This window comes from Botryllus schlosseri, chromosome 14 (assembly GCF_051294905.1).
Source record: "Botryllus schlosseri isolate E-star chromosome 14, Bs_hap1, whole genome shotgun sequence".
Taxonomy (NCBI): domain Eukaryota; kingdom Metazoa; phylum Chordata; class Ascidiacea; order Stolidobranchia; family Styelidae; genus Botryllus; species Botryllus schlosseri.
In genome coordinates, this window is record NC_137249.1 from 22,832,064 (window position 1) to 22,856,983 (window position 24,920).

The window sequence follows — 24,920 nt, forward strand, 5'->3', positions numbered from 1 at the left end:
ATCAACGCTCAGCAATGTCAATTGATATTCTTTTTTATTCGCTTAAAGCCAGGGTGGGCAATTATTCTTCCTGGAGGGCTAAACCAAGTGATGTAGAAAATACGTTGGCGGGCGGAGACAAAATTTTATACTATATTGTGCGGTGAGCAGTCTCATTTCTAAATTAAAGCAGTGAATTACACTGTTGGTACATGCTACCAAGTGGATACGCTATTGATACGGCTGAGTCCCTAGCTCTGTGTGTCTTAGTAAAATAGCCTTGCTGTTATGCTGCCTCCGCTAGCAGGTCCGCATTAGACGAGTGTATAGGTATTTCACTGCGTGATTTTTCTCGCAATGCCGACTTCAATTATATCCCTTACACGGAGACCTGCTCGGTGCTCATCATGAACTTGAAAGACCGGTTCACGGCTAACATCAGTAAAGGCGAATTCACACATACCCGGTTCGCACGGTGAATTCGCGCGTAACGCACGTATCGCAAGACTCAATTCACACATTCACGATTCGCGATCACTGTACGGTAGCCGTGCGACGACCAACCGGACGTATATTCACACTGCCGCGGTCGATCAACCACGGTTGCAAACGGTACACCCTGATTCCATTCCAGTTTGCTATGCCTCTTTTCAACATATTGAAATATGACAGGCCTATATAAAGCCCAGGTGGTTAGTAAGGAGTACTAATAAGTTTTGTCTAGGTTGTGTTGTGTTTTATATCACTTCCACGCAACAACATAACTAACCTACTTTTTGCACTTTGGAATATTTGCACCTATTTGTAGTGTCACAGGTGAGTTTGCGATAGTCCCAAAGATGCACCCTGCAATTTAAAAGTGACCACCTGTGCTGAAACTACTCGAGCCATCAACCAAATCTACTATTTAAAACTACTTGATCACCTTTCATTTCTTCATTTCCTACACTTGGAAGTAGTTTCCACATCTCTCTGAAATTGCTTATTCTACTTGAAGGCGAGTAAAACTTTACAGCAATACTTTTGTATGAGTAGCAACGCTGAATATTCTGACCACCTTGGATAAATAGTCAAATATTCCTGATCATTCCAAGAAATCAAGTGTGCCTTACAATACAGAATTGAATTTTCAATCATGTTATGCAAAGAAATCATGAACAATAAAATGAAATGATTACACTTGAAAGCAACATTTGCAAATAGAGAATGCATACATTTGAAGAAAGAAACAAGAATAATATGCAATACAATTAAATCAATGCAGTAATAATCATAATAGACAAAACAGTATGCATGAAATAACAGTGCTAGTTTTCAACTGGTTCTTGTGATCATAAACTTGGAAAAGTTTGCATAATGTCCTTCATTATTGCAGCGGCACACACAGCCTCCGTTGACTCACAACTGTGCCGCCATAAAGTTCGCTAAATGATCATTGATCATATTAGTCCAGGGTGCAGGAAACTGGTCAGTGGTCTTCTGTAGAAACTTCATCATCTCACTCTGAATAAGATATAATTTATATTTTATATGTTACATGCATAGCGTGACAAGTCATACATCACAGCTTCACCTACCTGCATCAAATGTCTGTCATCATAGTATCTTCGCTCTTCCCTGGTATCCTAATTGTCTGCCAATTGTAGAGTTCAATGACGCGTTGTTGGTGGATGCAAGAGATGACGTAGCAGTGCTAGTTTACACATCAGCTGGTTTCACATCATTTGTCTCTGGCAGTGGTTTCTAGATCCCAATATTAAAACATTTGAAAGCTCATTTTACAGCAACAATGCCTTTGAAATTTAATATGATATAAGGAATTTTACTTCATGCAAAGATTCACCACAATTCACAATATCTGATGTTGTCACTTTAACCAATCATTGCTTCAACTTATTCTGCTGCAGTAATCAAACTATCAGAGTAGTAAACTTTTTCAATATCTGCAGGTTGGCAACAGTGATACACAGATGAGTATGGTCAACAAAGAAGCTAAAAATTTATACTTTATCACGACCTATTCTCTGCATTGGATGCGAGAAACATTTTCTGGTAGTATGACGTCCTATCTTGTGCAAATGCAGCATTTGAACTAGGAGTAAATGAATATGTTTCCAACGGAGTTTTCACTTGCCCCAATGAATGAAATTACAGCAGCAATACTAAAATGAATATTAGAAATGAATGGAAATGGACATACCAGATGTTTGCAGTACATCAGCAATTGATGTTGATGTAGGCTGGCATCAACAACTGCCTGATTTTTTACTAGTGGAAAGGATTATAGAGTACAATTTCTGTAAACAGATGTAGTAAGATTGAAAAGACACCATTATGTAGTAAAAATGCATGCATAAATATAATATGAATCTGAACTCATTTAGTTGATAAAATGAAATAGTGTTGCAGGAATGAATTACCAGCTTCTATCAACTAACTATAGGTACTCATTTGCTACATGATAATCACAACACAGGACATGGAATTCTAGGTTAAAATGTCAAATGCATATATTAACATCAACTTCGTATATACAAGGATAACAAGGTTATGAAATGACTTGTAGCAGTGCTTCAATTAGACGCACACATTAAACCAGAATAAGTGAATAGCAGGCAGCCCTGTGATCACAAGCAGTGATTTATCAAGTATGCAGAAAACAGACTGCTGTAGAAACACGTGCAACTGAGTCAGCCTGATCGCAATATCGTTGCCAGACGCAAAACAATCATCCCATAGTAATATAGAATAACCACAACTGGCGAGCATTCATAACATAACGACTGATTACTACTGCAGAGTGCAGATTGTGAGATTACTACGTGGCAGTACCATCATACCGGCATGTCGTCTGGTACGTATCTACACATCCTACCGGCAAACTCACCTTCTCATATCACATTTTCTTCGTACAACCAATATACACCCTGAACACAACATAGAAGCACTCTCCTTCGATAATTATTCAATACATTCATCTCGACAAGCTGCTAAATCCATAGGACCACACTTTCGACTGAGCTCACGGCAGCAACGATAGCCACGGAAAGTTCGTTTGATCCAACTTTCCGTACGGCAGCAAAAAAGCGAAGAAATCAACCGTGCGATAGCCGTGGCGACAGCCGCCGTGAACGAATCGTGCATGTGTGAACATTTCCACGGCAAGTCGGCCGTACGACCGTACGATGGAAAATCGTACGGCAAAAATCGTGGCCGGGAACCGTGCATGTGTGAATTAGCCTTAATAAGTATTTAATGCTCCGAATCTTGTTGAAATTTCGGCCTGCAACAGAACCTTTCATTGCTTGACATAACATGGTTTATAACTGAGAATGACCGTTAATCACCTGCACCGATTGCAGTATTTTACGAACTAGGATTTAGAAACGTATGACGTAACATTTTAAAGCACAGGCATTTTAATTCCTAATGTAACAATGACAATACAGAATATTTGAACTTGAAATGGAAACAGTGACGTGTAATTATTATGGCATACTTCGTTATATAGGCGTTATTTTGAATGTGGATCACTTATACGACGTACGTTGGTTGCGGTACATAAATAAACTACAGTTCAAAGTAAACGCGTTTCCGGTACAGCCTATAGTTTTAGTCCGCGCATAAGCAGTATTGACTCGATTTTACAGTCTAAATTTCGAGGAACCGTTAGCGGGCCGTTCATAATCGAGTCACGTGTCGCATTTAGCCCGTGGGTCGCACAATGCTCATATTTGAACCAAGGATTTCCTATTTCGAAATCCGGAATCATTCACCCCGTCTTGACGTCATGATGTGTGGTAGTCGAAGACCTTACTCGACTCGAAGACTAATACTTGATTGGGGATCGAATCACTACTCGTTATTGCCTAATAGTGCTAGCTAATGGAAAGCAACTTGATATTATCAATGTATAAGACCACTTTCGGCATACAGATCGCATCGATTACCCCCGATGAAGCAAGAATTGATACAGCGATTCTACGATTCCGCCATTCGCATATCGTCATCATCAAATTAGGTATAGCAACGCCGCTGCCATGCAGGATGAAAAGGTATCGCAACAATTACTGGAGGTAAGTAGACATCCAGGGTTGTAAACCAGTCACAAGGCTCCGAGTCACAAGTCAATCTCACTCTTATAGTTTTGACTCGAGTCAAGTCGAGACATCTTCAACTCACAACCGAGTCAAGTCCGGGTCCAAGTCAGCGAGGAGAGGGTCGAGTCCGATTAATAGTATTACGACTCGAGTCCGAGTCCAAGTCATTGTGTTGACTGCTCAGTTTCCTGTTAAAGTCTTGTAAATCCACTTTTTATAACTCTGTTTGGTGATATCGAATGGTTCTCATTTACATTATACTATTTTCCCTCACTTTTAGCAGTTTCTGGTCGCATTTTCAAGTATCAGTACTAATTGACCAGCGGTTCTCAACCTTTTTAGACATGCGCCCCCCTTGGGCATGGTCAAAAATATTGCGCCCCCCCTGACCCCCCTATACTTATCGTCATGTCAAAAAGAGCCCATCATCTAAAACCGAGGTAGGCAACCATTTTGCTAATCACGGCCCATTTCGATTACTTATGTAGCCTAAGGCCGCATTCCAGAGCATAACCGTAATGAGCTAACTGGACGCAAAATACATATGTTTATCTGTCCATATCCATTCCCGGTGAACTCCGGACAATATATCTATTGTACGCACCGAAATCACGAGTCGCAATGTTATGAATAGATGCTGGGATTGCCTTATGTCGCGCAAAGCGCGAAAATTTTCAGATTCACGAATGAATTCCGTAATTAATAGTAGCATAGTATCAGTATCACATATTACTATCAAATATTTATCCTCTCTCAGCCCATGTGATCAAATTCACCGGTAGGGCTCATCGAGGGAGTGCTTTCGAAAATTTAGGGCAAGTTATAAATGATAATGCATATTCGGGTGGGTTATTAGTCACTTTGTTATATGTTGTTATTTTTGGACCCTCGATCAGGATCGTTGATTGTATCGGTGTATCGGTAGTGGAAATATATTAAAATCGTCCAAATATACAATAAACAAATTTCTTTCATGACGAGCACACGATTCCGATTCCGGCTCAGAATGAGAAGGGCGCTACTATATTAAAATCGAAAAACTAAGTAATATTGAATTGCGCGGAGCGTGGAGAAAATTTCAATATTAATTAAAATCTCTCAAAAATGTTTGAGTGAATTCGTAATTTCAATTTGCATGTCGACGGATGCCAACACATACTAATTGAATTAGGTGTCGACGGCTGCACAAATTCCCTTCTACGGCAGCAGGTTGCCCATCCCTGATCTAATAGTATACATATGGTATGTCTTAAGCCAAGTCTGAATCCGCATGCCAGTTGTTGAGTCTTTAAAGGGGCACTGCGCTCTAAAAATGATGTGGTCTCAAATTGAAGGGCAAAACGAAAGAAAAATTTTGGCCGCAGCCGTTTTCTTCAGAACGCCACCGTAATGGAGCTGTAAGCCTGTAATGTATTGAAATTTCCAGAGTTGCAGCACGCTCCAGCAGTCACGCAGAGATCGAACTTTATATAGTTGTCAGCCGATGTTATGAAGGAAATATGTCGTACACGCCAAGGTGGTTTGGATACCGCGTTCAACGGAAGATGTCCAGTCAGAAGATTTATGTCAAAATCGGGCCTAGTGTATTCTATTTCCTTCATAACAACGGCTGACAACTATATAAAGTTCGATCTCTGCGTGACTGCTGGAGCGTGCTACAACTCTGGAAATTTCAATACATTACAGCTCCATTACGGTGGCGTTCTGAAGAAAACGGCTGCGGCCAAAATTTTTCTTTCGTTTTGCCCTTCAATTTGAGACCACATCATTTTTAGAGCGCAGTGCCCCTTTAATATTTCTGTTTAAATCTCCCCAAACTTGATTGAAAATAGCAAAAAAAACATTGAACAGGACATCAATTTATCTCAAGGTTAGGTCGCACTGAGACTAATCCTAATGCTGGTGATGACTACAGAGAGCACGGCGTCGTTCTGTACTGCCATGCTAAATTTGATCAGTTTTGGAATTGAGGTAAATTGTGTTGATTTAGGGTAGCTTAATTGAGGGCGAAACCGATCAACTTATATTGTATCTAAATCTGTCTTATTCAATGCAGTTCGCTAACTATTAACAACAGCTACCCAGCGCACCGAGTTTTAAGCTACTGCCAAAGCTATAAAGTAATGAATGACTTACACGTGGGAATTGCTCCAAATTTTCAAAGAATATGAAAAATTTGCTCGAATGAAGTTGAAATCAGCCCATACTCCGTTGAGCGCCAATGCAAGAGTTGGAATTTGACGAACTTTCTTGAATACGAAATAAGTTTCATCTGTAACAATCGTCTTTTCAGAATGATTGTGAAACACATTTTTAGTCAAAATTCATACAGACTTGGTCAATTTCTCGCGCTCCCCCTGAGAGCCTCCCGCGCCCCCCAGGTTGAGAACCAATGCAATAGACATATATATCCCAGTGGGGTTAGTTTACTATTCTTAGAAATTACAATGAATGTCGGTCTTGGCCGTCTGAGTCTCGAGTCATGCACAATGACTCGAGTCCATTCAAGCCAATAAACAGATTGACTCGAGTCGAGTTGAGTCATTTCCGTATTTTAAAAAATGAGTCGAGTCAATTCGAGTCATCAGAAAATCGTGACTCGAGTCGGACTCGAGTCTAGTCATGACTAGAGTCATTACAATGCTGGAGACATCCACTATTCTTTCCTGCAAATCTGATTCAAAACATGCTTCTTGATTCTGCTGAGACATTGTCTCATTTCATTCATATCGCATACTGGCCTACAGTGTGTATTATGTCTCTGGCTACTGCTAATGCAGCCCCGTAAATTGTGTCTTGAAAGGGATGAGAATATCACTGAACTTCCATTTCAAAACTGTGTGAAAAAACATAACGTAAATATAAACATTCGAGCATCGAAGAATACGCACTTGACTTTCGATTTGTCTGTTCGCAGACGAAATAGTATATTCAATTACGAATTTTATCAATATTTTAAAAAAGTTTCTTTAGACTCTCTTGGGCCGCATAGAGCGGTGTTGCGGGCCGTAGTTTGCTCACCCCTGGTTTAGAATAATGCCGATGCCGTAAATCACGTGGTGCGCATCTATCCGTAGGTTAGTTGTCTATACTAATACCTTCAATGCGTCAGGCGGCTGGATGGGTACGTGGCGCAGCGGTAGCGCGTCTGACTCCAGATCAGAAGGTTGCGTGTTCAAATCACGTCGGGGTTATAACATGCAGGTCCTTATTTGCATTTCACCAGAACCATACAGACGTAGGTACTTTTAATGCGTAGGACCGACTGAGGACACCATGTAGGATGCGGCCCGCGGGCCGTAGGTTGCCGACCCTACATTGTAAGCTATAGCAGTATTATCTCTAAACCTATATTGGCGTTTATAAACTATGAACGAGATACCTGTTTATTCATTTTGTGACTTCGCTGAGATTTGGGAAAAAGTTGCGATACGCAATCAAACATTTCCTGCGACAAAACTTCGGTGAGCGTACAACAGCAACAGATCAAATATTGTTATTGAAATCATCTATAATGATGAAACCTGGGTTGTTGTAGAACAGTATAACTGAGTTTTTGGTGAACTTGTAACCAGTGGTTCTCTATCTACGTTCGATCAGCTCCGTATTTTGACCAATACGCATCTTCCTTCTACTTCCGCAGTTTGGCTACACCTGTACTAAAAAAATCGTTATTGTGGTTAGCTAGACACGCTACTTGCTCCCGTAAAGCTTGGTCCTTTGGGTAGCCCTAAGTCGTTTTCGTCTCGGTCTTGGTAGAGGAGGCTCATTGCACGTCAAGCAAATAGGCCCATTCATATCAGCAAATTCTTCCTCCATGGAATGATATTAATATCGCCGAACTCGTATCGGCTAGTGAGGAATAGTGATACTGGCCGAAGGAGAATAGCTTACATTGAAGAACAACAACAGCAACTACAACAACAATAATATGTGTAAACTGAAATCAATTTTAGCATTTCAAAATGCTTTACTACTAAGCGTTCTTCTGAAATTTCAGATCAGGTAGCGGGCCGCAAAATATGACCTCGCGGGACGCGTGTTGGTGAACCCTGTCTTAGATGCTAAATTGCCAATAGTCACCTGATACAGATAATTGGATGCAAAGAGCTTTTTGTTGGGGATTGTGTAAAAAGTCAATAGTTCGATTAGTAAGGTCAATTACGGTGACTTCGAAATGTTTACTAAAATCCGTTTCTCCTGTGATATAGGCAGGCCGTGGTATTTTTGGCATTTCAGCAGCCAGATGCCAAAACTGCCAAAAATAAAAATTTGAAAATGCCAAAAATAAGCGATTTTTGGCATATGCCAAAAATAACACGGTCCGCCAAATAGTGTATTTCGTTCATGGTGTTGTGTTAACAGGACTGCGTTACAAGCGAGAAGAGCGTTTGTGAAAGGCAGGTTTCTTAATCTGGGCCCAGCCCACCCATTAGGGGTGAAAGCATGGTGTCCTAAATGGTGTGGGCACAGCCAGATTGAACGGCTGACTGCATTTGGTTTACGTCATACTTTCCATTTGTCCAAAGGCGATTTTACGACCATTTTTGACCGGCTTGTCGAGCGCTAAATTTGATAAAACGGGTATCAATGAGAAGCTGCCGCAGTACTGATTATTAAAATATAAATTATATTCTCCTCATGGAACTGGAACCCCCAAAATCAACCACGATTTTTGCATTGTGATCGAGTTGAACATTGTGACGCAACAAACTGTCTGACCATTTCTGAGCTGCATAGTCTCGTTTTGCCAGACAGTCTTTGTTGCGTCAATGTTCTTAAACAAGCTATAACCTTCCTAGGACTCTTCCATGCGAGTTGGTAATATTAAAGCCACCTGAAGTGACAAAAAGTCCTCCGAAAATCTATCGGTAGACTGAAGGAGAAATGATAGTCGAAATGATCGAAATTGGCGCGTTACGGACTTCGGGGCCCACAACTTGAGCTCATGAAAAGTTACCTCACTGGACGCCAACAAATGGTTGCGATCTCAAACACCTTGTCCTCTCCTCACCTGGTGACCTGTGGTGTGCCCCAAGGCTCAGTACTTGGACCGGTCCTCTTCACCTTATATGTCAACGACATTTTTGAAACCTCCTCATTGAACACCACACTGTTCGCTGATGATACTCACCTCCTCTCTTCCGCATCTTCGACGGCAGAGCTGGATGCCCTGACTGGTGACCAAATGCCTAAAGTCCATGAGTGGACGGCCCAGAACAACCTTTGCATAAACGCCTCGAAAACCCAATTGCTGACAGTAAATTCAAAAAATAACCTAACCGTTAATATCGCTGGTCAGCCCGTTTCCAAAACAGATAATACCTAATATCTCGGGGTTTTAACTGGACTCGAACATATCCTGGAAGAATCATATTCAGTCCCTAGAAACTAAATTATCACCGAAGTGCGGCCTGTTCTACAGCCTTGGGCGCTTCATGCCAACATGGGTTCTTCTGATACTCTTTAAATCCTTAATCCAATCGAAGTTACACTATGGCATCCTCTGTTGGGGGGCTGCCAGTAAAACTGCACTCAAGGCACTGCAGATATTACAGCATAAAGTACTCCGAATCATAGTTAGGGCCCCAAAGGGGCCTGGCTACCCATCCAATAAGTCGCTGCTGAAGAGATTCGGCGTCCCAAACATAGAAGATATGCGGAAACTAGAAATCGCCAAGTTTATGTATCAGTTTCACTGCGGTCGTTGCCCCGAATCAGGGCCGTAACAGCACTTCGTCAGCCCCCCAAAAAAACTTTGGTCTCTGGCCCCCCATAGGGTTATAGACCAAACCCACCTTCCGCCGATACACCGTTTACCACTATTCATGATAACCATTGGGAGTTTGTTTAGTGCATCAGCTTTTCTCGCCTAAGCGCGCTAAGCGCGGAAAATTTCTAGAATTCATGATTTCATCGGTCAGTATGATCGGGAATTGCATATTTGTTAATAATTTTTATCTTCTCTCTGCTGACGTAATCAGATTTGCCGGCAGAGCTGAGTGAGGTGTGTTTGAAAAGGTAGGACCACTCAATCATAATTTAATTATAATTAAACATCTTCGGGCGTATACCCGTTGGCAGGAACGAAACAGCCCCTCGTCAGGCCCCCATCACGTTGTTCGCGTTTGTCACGAAATTATCTGTACTGTATTGTGAGCCAGCGCGATGTGCGAAAATTTCCGAGAATTTATGATAAAATCGGTCAATCAGATCGGCGATTGCATATATATTATGCTATCAATTTATTGTCCTCTCTACTCACGTAATTAGATTTACCGGTAGAGCTGAGTGAAGTGTGTTGAAAACGGGAGGGCTCGTAAATATTGATTAAACATCTTCGGGCGGGCGGACCCGTTGATATGACTTCGTTACAGGATGTTATTTCGTGACTTCCAGTCTGCTATATCAAAAAATATAGAATCGCCCAAACGTAGGCTTCTAAACTAAGAGACCCACACGATTTCAAATTGGTATTTCTTCACTGGCATCAAATTTTTCCCAGCGGGATGGTATTTGTCTTGTGAGGTTCAGATTGCAAAGACAGGAACATTCGGCGCCAGTCATTCAGGCGCCTACGGACAATTAAACCTATATGTATTTTGTATAGCCTATATAACGAAGTCTTCGGTCTACATAAGGGCATAGACCTTTTCGGCAAAGCTTTTCTCGCTGCCGATCGTTCTGGCCCACTTCTTGGAGTCGCATGTTATATGGCCTAAAACTTGATTGTATGTCTTGGTGGGTCGTGGCGCGGTAATGGCCCAATACCCAATAATATAGAAAAGGGCTACTTGAATTCGCGCGCAGCGCGAAAAAATTTTGAAAATATTGCATAAATTTTCAAAACATGCTCTATGATTTATGCTAATTCACGAAATAATTTTTGGCTCCCTTCGAGCTCGCCCCCCGCCAATTGGGGGGTTTGGGGTGCGGCAGTTACGGTGCTGCCCCGAATACTTCAATGACTTCTCTACCTCAGAATCAAAAGCGCACAAGTACAACACACGCGCGTCCACGTCGTCCAAATATCATATGATCGACCGAAAAGATCATCGCTCTATCAAATATGCCGGACCTGATGTGTCGAACAGTATCCCGCCGGCCATCCGGCAGTCGACGAGCATATCCACATTCAAGTCGAAATACAAGCAATTACTACTAAATAAATACAGTCCATCCTCAAGATTACCGGACCACGACTGACCTATCGATCTCGCTTCCTATGACATGACGCCCTATTTCTTGTCGCTTCCTTTTTCTATACTATCTTCTTTACTTTCATTTAGTGTGCATGCCTCCTCTTTACATCGCCTAGGCCAAGGTGTGAGAGAGAGAGAGAGAGAGAGATTTATTTCTTCGTTAACCGGAATAAACAAAATGAGTAGGCATGAAAAATGCTCAAAACAAAACAAAAACACATACACAGTAATAATAGTGTGTAATTGCCTCTATAACGGTATAGACAGGTGCCGGCGATATGATCCTTACGATCTTCATGTCAAGCCGGAACCTGGGAGATTAGAAACAAGTATATAGATACATACACTCATGCTTACTAGATATGGTGGTTTGTAAAAAACGAAAACAGAAAAACAACAACGAACTACACAATGGATGCCTTGATGCGATAGCAGATGGGGAATACATCCGATGGTGATTAGTACTTACTGAGAAGTAGATCAAGGAACTCCGCCTTGAATGACGGAAAACTCATACTTTTCAGTCGCGGGGGTAATTTATTCCACACATCAATTCCAGCACGCTTCAAGGGAGGAAAAGCATTGTCGGAATTAGACATAAATAGGTTGGAAGAGCTCTTAGATCGAGTACCGTAGCTGTGTATATGCATGCAGTATTCAAAGTAGTTTACAAGTGAATTTGGAACTTCTTGTTTGTTAAACTTATACATGAACTTTGCTACTTCAAAAATATATATGTCCTCAACTTTAAGAATGCGAAGTTTCTTATAATATGGAGATAAGCGATGATAGATGGACAGTCCAGCAATAGCCCGAATGGCTTTATTCTGCAGTACTTGCAGTGCCTTCAAAATAGTTTGGGTTGCAGATCCCCACATAATAATACCATATTGCAAATGGCAGTGAACGATGGAGAAATAAAGACTTCTGAGCATAGGCCTAGGAACAATTCTATTCAGTCGCCACAGGACACCAGTATTGCGAGAGATCTTCGACGAAACATGACTTGTATGGGTATTCCAACTGAGGTCATTGTCAATAAATATTCCTAGATATTTCATTGATTTGCAAAAGCACATCACTTGACAAGCCATCATTAATTTGTGATTGATATTGGAGAGTTCTGTTCTCCTTTTTTCTTTACCTATGGGTAACACTTGGCTCTTACTAGCATTTATGGACAATTTGTTACATGTGAGCCAGTTGCTGATAAGTTCAAGTTGGCTGTCAGTTGATATCATCAGATTTTGACTATTGGATGAGGATAGCAGTAAGTGTGTGTCATCTGCAAAAAGGGTAGTGGCAAATTGTGAACAGGCAGTTATATCATTAATATACAATAGGAACAAAGTTGGCCCCAAAACTGACCCCTGTGGTATACCGCAGGAGACAGCACGATAGTCAGATTTCTGTTGACCGATGACTGTATATTGTTGTCGGTCAGTACGATAATTACGAAATATTTCGAGAGCAGTACCGCGTACACCATAACATTCTAGCTTATCAATTAGTAATGAGTGGTCGACAGTATCAAATGCCTTTTTGAGGTCAAGCGAGATAGCCATACCATAACTGTTGGTTGATTGTACATCATAGTATCCAGTCATTATTTCAAGAATGGCATGAATAGTAGAATGTTGATCCCGAAAACCATATTGGTGATTGCTGATTATTTTGTATTTTGACAAAAAACTAATGAGCCTACTTTGTAAAAGTTTCTCAAATACAATTGCTAGACTAGGTAGAACTGAAATAGGCCTATAGTTGTTTGTCGTGAACCTTGAACCTCCTTTGTAGACAGGGGTTATTTTACCTATTTTGAGGGAGTTCGGAAAGCATCCGAGTTCCAGCGATTTGTTGAAGTAATATGATAATGGAACACTCAGTGGACCTGCAATTATCTTAAGGAGGTTATTTGGTACTTGATCATGTCCCGTTGCTTTAGCAGATTTAAGAGTATGTATGGTACGTTTCACTTCATCTGCTGTTGATGGCTCCAGGAACATTGACGACATATTTCTTCTCAAGTAATCTTGCGCTTTTGTTGCGGATGGTGGAACAGCAGAAGCCAACTTTGGACCAATTGATGCGAAGAAGTCGTTGAACTCGTTCGCTACCTTCTTTGGTTCTCTGATGGTACTACCATTTACATCACATTTCAGATATGGGGATGCATAAGTTTTGCTGTTATTGATTAGCCCTTTTATGATCTTCCAAGTATCTCTTTGATTTCCATGACAGTTTGAGAATAATTTTCGGAAATATGCTTCTTTTGCTTTTCTCTTGATTGAGCACAACTTTTTGGCATACTCTTTGTGACGTAGCATATCTTGCACATTTTTTGTTCTAATAAACTTCTGATACAAAAAATTTCTAGTTCTTATTGCTCGAAGAATGCCAGGTGTGAGCCATGGTTTTGATTTGATTTTTTGCTGTCGTCGAGAAAGTTTTTTGATAGGAGCGTGTGAATCAAACACACTCTTGATTTCCTCAATAAAGTTACTGAATTTCTTGTTCAATTCGTTACTGTTGACACATGGTGTTGTAGCCGCTTGCTCAAATTTTTCATATGCATCTTGCAAGAGGTTGTCGTTGTTCAGGTTACTCAAGTCTCTTTGCAGTGCATGAGATGGACGAGATGTAATAGGTTTTAAACCAATTTCACATAAGATAGGAAAATGGTCAGAGATATCATGGCATAGTATGGCTGGAGACAGCTCTATGTCACTTACATTGGTTATTATATGGTCCAAGAGGCTTTCATAGTCTTTTGGGTGGGTGTCCGATTCCATAGACAACTCCTAGTCGCTTCGACATCTTCCTTTCTTTTCATTGTATCGCATTTTTTGTGGTGTATTGAACTGATAAAATTGCTAATAAACCAATGATGATGATGATAGTCGGGCTACTAAATAGAATTTGTTGAGAGACAACACAGGAAACTCGTGGAAAAGTGTCGGGAAGAAAATTCTATCCGCGATTAGATCGATGGCACTGGCGAAGTGATCTCTTTTCATGATGCATGGAAGCCGGTTCGGCCCTCCAAAGATTTCGAAGCTCTGAAAACCTTTTGTGGATGACTGGCAACATTTTTTCCCTCAACGGCTACAGTTGAAGCCGATATTTCCCAGATTCGCTGGCGAGAAATGAATTTAGGACAAACTTTGCTGACCTGAGTTTGGAAGCACTGTTACAGTGCAAACGATTTAAGTCTATTCAACATAGCTGTAACAATCAGCTGTTGAGCGTGTTTGTTAGGCTTTTCTCTCTTTTTTTTTGCTTATTGGCACCGATTCCGATGGATACTGCATATTTTGTGGTTTCATTTGATATTTTTAACCTATGAAATCGTTAGGTATTTTCTTCTTCTTATTGTTTGTTGGCACTGATTATACGTGGATGTTGCACATTTTCTGGTGTCTTCTGACAAACTAGCCCAAACAAAGGGTTTTTGTGACTAACTCGACGCTGAAACTATGTATTTAGAGGACGATGCCAAAACTGCCAAAAATAAAAATCGAAAAATGCCAAAAATAAGTCATTTTTGGAAGTTTTGGCATATGCCAAAACTAACACGGCCTGGATATAGGCCTACATAACCATTTTCCCATAATAACTTCAAGATAAGCTGCCAGATAGAAATGAACAGGCTTGAAGTTATATGTTCAATAGGGGTCTTCAAAAATGACGTTTTTCTCAAATCGTACTGGCTACTTGATAAAATTGTTACGTTACCTAATTTAAGCCTATATACACACCCTATTTGATTCAATTCCAACAAGTAGCCGCATTGCTACAGGAGAAGAAACTTTCTATTTATTATATAAAAATAAATACCAAAATATTTTAAAATTTTCTGTTCATCCCATGAAAGCGTTAGGTTGTCTATACAAACGATGTTAACCAAATTTAGTTTAATTCCAACCAGTGGAAGCCGCGTTATTGACGTCGAAAAATTTGGATAATATTAAAATAGTATTTACGGTGGGCGCCACCTTATTTAAAGAATTGGTCACCGTAAATACTCTTTTATTCATAATCCCAATTTTTCGACGGCAATAACTCCGCTTCCACTTCCGCTTCTAATTCCACGATTTTATAATAATTAAACAACGAGTTAGTTAGTCTACGTAAATATTATTTTATTCAAATCCAAAATTTTCTACTGCAATTACTTCGCTTGGTTGAAATTGATCCAAATTTGGTGTGCATCATCTCTACTGACAGCTTAACAATTTTATGGGGTTGACAGATGAATTTTGAATATTTTTTATGATAAATTCAAAACTTTCTACTGCAGGAATCTCGCTTCAACTAGTTGGAATTGAGCCAAAGTTGGTGTGCAGCGTTTTTTTAACCAAGCTAACAATTTTATCAGGTATGCAGTGAAATCTGAAGGAAAAGATTTTTTACCAGCCCTAGTGTACAACGATAGGGTGCGGGAATATGGGACACACGCAGTGGTGGCTCGTCCTATAGGGCAACTGGGGCATTGCCCCACCTAAAATTCGGTTCAATAACAATTACTTACCATTTATAGATGCACAACAATCAATATATACCGAAATCACAGCGAAACCCGCATTATTCTTGTGCTTCGCTTGTAAATGCCCATACCTAGCGAAGTCTCTGCGAAAATCGAATTCTCTTCTGTGATTTCGCTTTGTGAATGCCTAGCCGGGGCTTGCCCCGGTAGCGCTCATAGCAAGCTTTCACTGTCTATTCTCCCAAAGCCGCGCACAATAAAGAAACGGTGATTTACTCTCTCCTATTCAAAAAATTACCGAGCAAGTGGGGCAACCTGCCTGGTTGCCCTTAAGGTGTGATGTAACAATCGTGTCAATATCTGAACTCGCTTACCGTCATATGCGTTGAGTCGACCTTTGTTGGTATAGGTCGATTTTGACGATGTTTCGCTCCATGATAATTCTTGAAACTTGGTATGTTATGCCGTGAAGGTCGTATTTACCACTGCTCCAAGTTTCAGGGTTGCTACTCAAAGTGTAGGGTAGTAATTTCGTTTCCATAGTTGACTGTGTGCTGATCCGTCATGTATCGCAAACAGATTTTACTCAAAAGCGGGTATTGGTCTCCATTGATTTTGACGATGTTCCATACCGAGATCGGTCATGACATTTGGCATAGTTGGTCGTAGTGTTAGTATCGATCGCTGTACCAAGTTTAAAGTTTATCACTGAACTATGTGGGTGGTAATTTCGTTTCCTAAGTCGAGTGAGAGCTGACTCGCCATCTATCACTAACAGATTTTACGCAATACCGGTATTGGTCTGTATCGATTTTAACGATGCCCCATACCGATATCCGTCTTGAGCTTTTGGACGGTATATCTTGATTTCAGTATCGAACGCTGTGCCAAGTCTCGAGGTTGACACTCAATGATTAGGGCATTGATTTCATTATCGAGGTCGAGTGTGGTTGGCCTAACGCTGACTACCGCATTGCGGATTTCACGCAAAAGCCAGCGTTGGTCTGTGCTAATTTTAACTGTGTTTCATACTGAGATAGGTGATGAGATGATGATCTCATGAAACAGTTTACTAAGATTCTCGGTTTGCATTCAAATATTTACTTTATTTTATATTCTCCAATGCCAATTTCACCGTGAAATTGTGGCCTTCAAGCCATTTGCTGACAACCCGATGTCAAGCGCGTGAGCTAGTTCGTTTTCGATGACGGCTAACAGCTGATCAATTGATCAGCCTATTCCTCAATACATTTTACGCAAAATTCAGTGTTTTTAGGCAACACTCGGCTCTTATCAGCCTGGAAATTGTCCATTGATCTAATCGTACACGGGAGGAAAGCGCAAGTAGTATATACGATCGGTCGCGAGCGGCTATGGGGTTCTTATGGGCCCGCTCGCACATCGCCGTGAAAACTCGTGTTGGTGATGGTACCCTTTTGACCCCCCCTTCCGCTCGCACATCGCCATTGGTTCTTATGGGTGCGCTCGCATGTCGCACTTTCGGGTATAGGCATCTCTCGCACATCGCCGTGAAAACTCGTGTTGGCATATCGCGCTTTTAGACCCCCCTTCCGCTGGTGAGGTGCCATGTGTTCTTATGGATGCGGTGATGATGGCACCCTTTCGGGTATAGGCTGCGTCGGTGAGGTGCCGTGAAAACTCGTGTTGGTGATGGTACCCTTTCAGACCACCTATCGCTCATGATGTGCCATGTATTTTCACGGGATCTCTGGTGATGTGCCATTGGTTCTTATGGGTGCGTTCGCACATCGTACTTTCAAGTATAGGCTGCGGCGGTGACTCGTATTGAAAACTCGTGTTGGCATATCGTACTTTCGGGTGTAGGCATCTCTCGCACGTCGTACTTTCGCATGTCGTGCTTTCGCGTATAATAGGTTGTGTTGGTGATTCACCATGCGTTCTTATGGGTGTGGCGGTGATTCGTACTTTCGGGTATATACATCTCTCGACCGGTGTTGAATATGTATCAAGTAAATAGTCATGTGAATGAATCTTTGTTAATGTGTATATCGTGCCGCACAAACGGAAACGTGGCTTGTTGTGAGGATTAAGCAGTGCGACCTATATTCCGAATGACCTGCGCGCTGAATTGTTTCCCGGCCAACTGCGTGCTACTATCGATTATTACACTAGACCATTCAGTGCGAAATAGTTTGCTAAATCTAGGAATCAGTCGCATGGTGTTACTTTAGTAATTAGTTTACCACAGAGCCGGCGTAGCCGGTGATTCGAATACCGACAATAACCGCGTTCACAAACCAACACTTCAAAAATGTGTGAAATATTTGTAAAACCCTGCGATCGCTGACAAGATAATGTCTCGAACATAACCATCTTTAGCGACTTGGTGTTACAGACATGCCGATCGCTCACAAGGTAATATTTCCGCAATAAGTTTGTCACAGAGCCGGCGCAGACGGTGATTCGTAAACCAACAATTTGACACTTTCTGGTGGTCGCTATATGTTTGACACTTCGGAACGCGGTTGACTTTAGTTGTATGATAAGAATCATGCGAAAATACAAGTAACGTGTCAATTTGTCAACTTGAAATGAAACTTACTACACAGCTCAAGTTGATTCGCATCTGAATGTGTTAATTCGGTACAATTCTAATTATTTCGAGAAATATTTTTAACGTGATCTTTTGATTCGACTGTAACCTAAATATTACTGACGCCGACTTTCAGCCACATTGAATTATTCGCACATTCCACACCGCTGTTTTCACACCTATAGAATGAATACCAACTATAACTCTACAAGAATCAAGAATCACAAGTATGCGCATTATACAGTTATTGTCTTTATCAACATGAAATCAAACTCTTAACAAAAACACGCGACTAATCATTTGTCAACTCTAACATTATCAAAAAAATTCCAGTATTGTTGATTGAAAATCCTCGAGTCTTTATTTTTAAGAATGTTATAGTACGGTGTCGGAATCCATTCGCGGATGTACTAAAGGTAAATTCAGATAATCCAGAATGAAATATTTTGACTTTGACATAGTGTGAATTGAAATAGGATTGACAAACATGACTAGCAACTTCCCCACAGTCCCGTTTCGATATTATACACACATTGATTTGAAACAAGTAATGTAACATTACAACTCTATTCACAGTTTTCCGTTTGTCAAATAGAGTTTCAGTAAATAATTTCACTATGCTATCGCGATATTTTAATGTGTTACTACACACAATCAAGTCAATCAATGAAATCGCACCTGTTGTAAATATTTCACACTTGACAACCGCTTGCACATAACACGATCGAGTTGCAATGCGATGAGTTGAATCGGAATATTTCAACCTACTTTGTCAAATCGCGATTTGAAGTAGGATCGCCAGGCAGACTGGGTAAACTTTCACTCCAATGCGTTTCAGATTAATTTATTCACACGATCACCATCTCGCTGTCTTCACACTTACACAATCGCGTACTGTTTCCACTCGCAACTTCGGTACGATATTTCAACTTGTCACAATAACTGATTATTCACATGTTGATTTGAAACAAAAGAAACCTTGAACAAGTTATCTGGGTATTTTTTGTCGCAATTGAGTTAATGGAAATAGTATTACACCTCGAAATTTTAACATCTTACCATACTCAAAAGAGTCAATCATGAAAACCTTGTCAAGTAAATCCGTAAACCTTGTCAACTAAATCCGTTTGTAACTTACCAGACCAACTAGACAGTACCCGTACAGAAAGAAGACAAGATTACGCGTCTACATACAATCGCTACAAACTAAAATCCATTGCAAGTTCGGTTGTAGCATATTCCGCCAAATCGTCTTTTTTTGTTCAACTGTAAAAGTCGTTACTATTCTGTAAGATAAAGTAATTATTAGGGATGGTGTGAACCTCTGAAAGGTTCAGGTTCGTGTGAACGCGAACCTTTTTGAAAGGTTCTGTGTGAACACGAACGTGAACCTCATGACGTCACGTGACGTCATATTGCAAATTCCAACCCTACATTTCAGTGAAGTGATAGCCTATATTAATGTACAATGCACGCGATACCTAACGACGACTCGGGCCACAATGCTAAAGTACATATTGAAGTTTAAACGACGCCAAATGTATCAAATTGGGGCAATCAAATGATATAATGATACCATAAAATCAATATCTGCCGTCGTTTTGCCAACAATTTTGACGATGACTTGCGAGGGAACGGTCTAGGCCAGACCGGACAATGTATTCGGCGTCCGAGCATTGCTACGTTGATATTTAGCAGAGTATAAAACGGGTTTCTATAGCCTACTTGTTACCGATATTACCCCATCAACAAGTTATACAGCAGTAGCCATCACCCCAATCGCACGGATTTGGTTTTTATGATACAATAAACATATGAAGTCAAGATTGCCCCGTACGCCTGCTAGGTTTTTTACATCAGACAACGATATCAATGTCATTGATTGGTTGAATAAGCATCATTCGCTCAGAACCTCCGTCTTACATGCAGTGTATTTCGCTATTGCTGTTGTGTAATTGTGGGTCAAGCTCACAGCAGAATAAATATTCACGAACGGAAAGTTGAATATTTGGAGCAAACATTTGTAACAAAGCAATTTTTGAGATTGTCAAGGTGCAAACTCGTTTAGTGTTGATATTTTTATGCTGCCAGCGCCATGCATAGAGTTGTCCGCAGTTGAAATGCAATAAATTTCAACCACCAAAGTTGTCATAATGAAGTGAAAATTGTAATATATGAAAAAGGTTCACAGTGCAGAACCTACCAAGGTTCGTTTGTGAACGTGAACCTCTAAATTTCCGAGGTTCACACACAGAACGCGAACGTGAACCTCACGTTCACACCATCCCTAGTAATTACTACTCGGTATATTTTATAAACCAAAGTAAATACTACTCGGTGTGTGGTTTGACATTAACATATTACATTTGAGTATACGAGATTTGAATGTCTGACCAACGTAGTTGAGAATTCATTTCTTGCAATCGAACGCACGCGTTATATTGAAAATGTTCACGATGTAAACATATGAATTGACACATTGATTTTGACATATGAGATTTTGTAATAGTCGATCATGACTTGATTATTAAATTATGACATTATTAGACCAGGGTTGTGTTGAAGGTTATTACCATAGCAATTTACAACGTAGCTGGCATGGAGACTCCGCTTTGAGAACTAGCGATGTTGTGACCGACAGCACTACTAGTGGGTAGGTAACATACTCATTACTCAGCTCAGTAGTCAGTACTCACTCAGGTAGGCTATCACTAGGTTTTAGCGAATAAATTAACAATATGAAGTTATTGTTTCGCGTTATTCTGAAGTTATGTGCCCCAAATGGCATGTTCAAATACTCGGGTAACCAGCGGCCTCTTCACCTCTATTATTGTAATGCCATATATGTGTTGTTCGTCATAAGGTAGTAGCTGGTAAGTATAGGGGTTGGTAGACCATTTCATCTTATTGAAACACAAGAACGCGGCGCATCTCTGCTCATTTAGCGCAAGAGAGGCAGAAATGGTAGATATGGTGCTGACTTTAATTTTGCAACTGCTATAGTGCAGGCAATGACAGGTTTATACAAGATTCCGTCCCAATTGCAAGCATATAACAAGAATGGTTTTAGCCTTTTAAGGATGCCGACTAAACATTGGTCGCGGAAATATTTTAATAGAATGTTTTGTAGGCCTATGAGCTGAGTGACGTAGTGAAGATTAGTTATAGTAGTAGGAAGGTACCGTTGCTATAATCAACTGTTGCTATGCTATCACTGTTGTATTTCATCTACAGATAATATTAATTAATTTCCGACACGACGTCGGGCTCAATAACAAATTTTGGTACCGGTATTATATATGCTGTGATCATACCCAAAGGTGTTGTTGGAAGTGTTTTGCGTGATTACTACATTCACCACTACATTAGTACATTCACGCTAACCCTAGGGTATCCTAACATTACGGGCTCCCCCTAACCCTAATATTACGGCACCCTACCCACCTTCAAAAGGGAAAGTTTTTGTAACTTTTTTTACAGCATCTGGAAGCTTCGTAAATACTCATAATGTATGAAATATGGTGTTTTAAGCGGTTTGGAGGAGTTTTATGTTGCAACTTTTTTCAACTTTTGTCTATATTTTTCATGCAACTTTTATCAAGTATTGCACAAAATATGCTATAAAACTAGAATAAAGACTAAATTAATGGATTTCAAGTGACAATGCGGCCCACCATACGCAGGTATACTGGGTATGCCGTGTTTACCTAGCAATTTTTTTCTGGTATGCGGCATACCCACTATTCTGTTAGTCATGAAACTCCCTGAACTAACTGGTAAATTGTGCGAACCCTATGTAAATAAAAGTATAACCATGATCGATTGAATAGCGAAGGCAGAAACGGAACAAGCAGACATCATGCAAATTTTAAACTGCTGGAATCTTTCGAGTATCTCATACCCTCATGACTTCAAAAAATTGTGTAAATGCAACTTCTGCAACTTTTGTTAAAATTAAAAAAAATAAATGCAACTTTCTCAGGTTCTTAGTGCAACAAAAACTTGCCCATATAACCGTCTGCATAAACGCTAAATCTTACGTTACCCTAACCACAGCCCTCTCCCTAACGCACCTCCAACCCCAATCTTACGATTCCCTAACCCGCCTCCAACCTAACCAGACGCGAAAAATAATTTATTTTGATGTTTATAAATTTTGACATGTTTAAGGGAATCATTTATTGTTGATTATGGTGAACATTGTTCGATGTGTGGCCACTATCAAAGAAGCGCCGTTATTTTCAATAAAAGTCATTTTCTCGCTGTTTATCACTAGCCTACAGTTAATAATTATAGATGACGAAGCTTAATTTGAACTGGTGGCGGGACGGTCTAAAAGTGGTTCACGAAGACAAAAAGGTTGAGAAACACTGCTCCAGACAGTTCAAGGATTCTGCTTTTTTTTAAATGACTCTCAGAGTTGTCTGAAATTTGGATACAAGGATGCAGATCGCAATACGAAATTCCACATAGCACAATTTTGCATCTTCGCGTATAACGTGAAATTTTCTACATATCTATAGTTGGATCTGTTTGTTTTGGGAAGAAGCTTCACTCATGTACCTGGCTGAATTGGTAAGCATTAAAACGAAATTATTTCTTTCAATTCCAGCTTCTTCGGTGCGTCGTCAATCTACGTGCTGGCTCACTGTCTCCACTATGCTGGTCTGGTGTCCAAGATGTAGGACTATACGTCTTTTCATGCACAGAGATGTCGCCAATGAGTATATAGAAGTAGTTTTCCATCTCTTCAACTACGAGAAATGTGCTTGCCATAGAGGAGCTCCTATACGACACCAACGAAATGAAGTTTGCAAAAAAACTTTTCACACCGGTAACAAATGTGACAAAAGGTCAACGCAACAATTTTGATAAAAATTTTGACTCTTTTGACATGTCAAAAAATATTCGCCCTAGTCATCACTAACAATGTAATATTTACATATTCTCCATTGAAAATTGTTACGTAGATTTGTAATGCGAAACAAGTATTTATACTTCCTGTATGGCCTTGCATGTGAAATGCATTGATAACCTTGAACGAAAATTGAAAAGGAAGGAACATACACATAATTTGCCATTTTTATTGCTGAGAAATTGCATCATTTATATTAAATAAATATTACCAGAGCAACAATAATGACTTGTGCAAATCCTAAATAAGACTTTGATTTGTGTAGGAAAGCAGATTTGCGATTTGGAATTTCTGCTGTCCTTAGGTGCATATGTAATCATGCACGAAGGAAATTGATGTTCAGTAATTGCATGGTGAGTTTTAACTGTCAATATAGTAAATTGATAATTTGCTGTTTGTTGACAGATTTGGAAGTCATAGGTCCTCGAAGCAGGGATTCTGTCCCAACCATCAGCCAGAAGAACGACTCTTTAGGCGCAAGCAAATGTCTTCTGTCTATTCCCGAGGATTCGTGAAGATCTATTGGAGGATATGTCCGATTCAATTCAATTTACATATATAGTCGTACTATTCTGCGATCTGCATGTTAATAGTGAACTAGTCATGTACTTTAGAATCTTTCGTCATCATTGGTAATAAAAATACCTCCACTGGAGGATCTTGAAGGAATGAATCTTTTGAATTTTTCATACGTAGTTGGAGGAAGGTGGTTCCACAATATGATTAGCGGGCATTCAGTATTATCATCGCGACGTTTCCAATTTTAGCCCATAAAAATTTGATTTAAGTCTTGTAGTATTTCCTTCTGGATGCAATTCACTATTGATAAGCACAGGTAGATAATGCTGGTCGCCGAAATGTTCTTGATTTCTGAAATTTTAGTGTCTCCAGGACACCAAAACCATATCCCACAGCCCTGCACGGTGAACGCTGTTTTTTGCCCTTGGACACTTTCAAAACAGCAGGCTCTTGATGTGCAATGAGTTTATCATCAATCCAGGAATATATAAATCCATGCCAAGAGTTTCTAAGCGTAATATTCGTATCAGACTAAATTCACCGCGGAGAACAGGATGTCAAACTTTACTTGAAATGTCTGCTGGAAATATCCCAATATCACTGCATAGACGTGCTACGAAGCGATAGAAAATACTTTCGAGTTTAATAAATATACTGCTACAATGGATGTTGTATTGAAAGCTATATTCAAGTTCTGTACCACGAACCAGCTATTTAAAATACTTTCCGTGAGGGAGATACTACCGTTGTCTAAAATTCTTCGCAATTACTCTTCATTGAATACCATATCCAAGAATTATCCGAACTCCAAACGAGTTCAATTTACAGCAATAATCAGCACATTCCGCACTACAGCAACGGCATCGTCATATTTGGTTACCTAACCACTAGGGGGAGCTGCAAACCACAAGTTACCAGATCGAGTCTCCATGCCAGCTACGTTGTAAATTGCTATGTTATTACGATACCAACAAACTTTTCAGAAACATTGTTATTAGCATATCGATTTGTGAAACTAGATTAACATGTCTGAAATGTTTTGATTGGGAAGATTAAGCCGTGTTCATAAAAACCACGCAGCGTATTGTGGATATCAGGAAATATTTTACAAATGTAATTGTCTCCACTAACCAAGACTAAAGAT

At 40.2% G+C, this 24,920-nt stretch overlaps 2 long non-coding RNA genes and 1 other non-coding gene across 3 annotated transcripts; 2 read left to right on the forward strand and 1 right to left on the reverse strand.

Annotated features, from left to right (window-relative positions):
• Positions 1-1,100: 1,100 nt before the first annotated feature.
• On the reverse strand, positions 1,101-2,711 carry LOC145455835 (uncharacterized). Its single transcript, XR_013920429.1, has 3 exons — positions 2,180-2,711; positions 1,557-1,722; positions 1,101-1,482 (listed from the first exon to the last, which is right to left on the reverse strand). It is a non-coding gene; the product is annotated as an uncharacterized LOC145455835 (long non-coding RNA).
• A 4,490-nt stretch (positions 2,712-7,201) lies between these two features.
• Trnaw-cca (transfer RNA tryptophan (anticodon CCA)) lies at positions 7,202-7,273 on the forward strand. Its single transcript has one exon. It is a non-coding gene; the product is annotated as a tRNA-Trp (tRNA).
• Positions 7,274-20,263: 12,990 nt separating this feature from the next.
• On the forward strand, positions 20,264-23,926 carry LOC145456087 (uncharacterized). The gene is made up of 2 exons (XR_013920494.1): positions 20,264-22,917; positions 23,663-23,926. It is a non-coding gene; the product is annotated as an uncharacterized LOC145456087 (long non-coding RNA).
• The last annotated feature ends 994 nt before the right edge of the window (positions 23,927-24,920 follow it).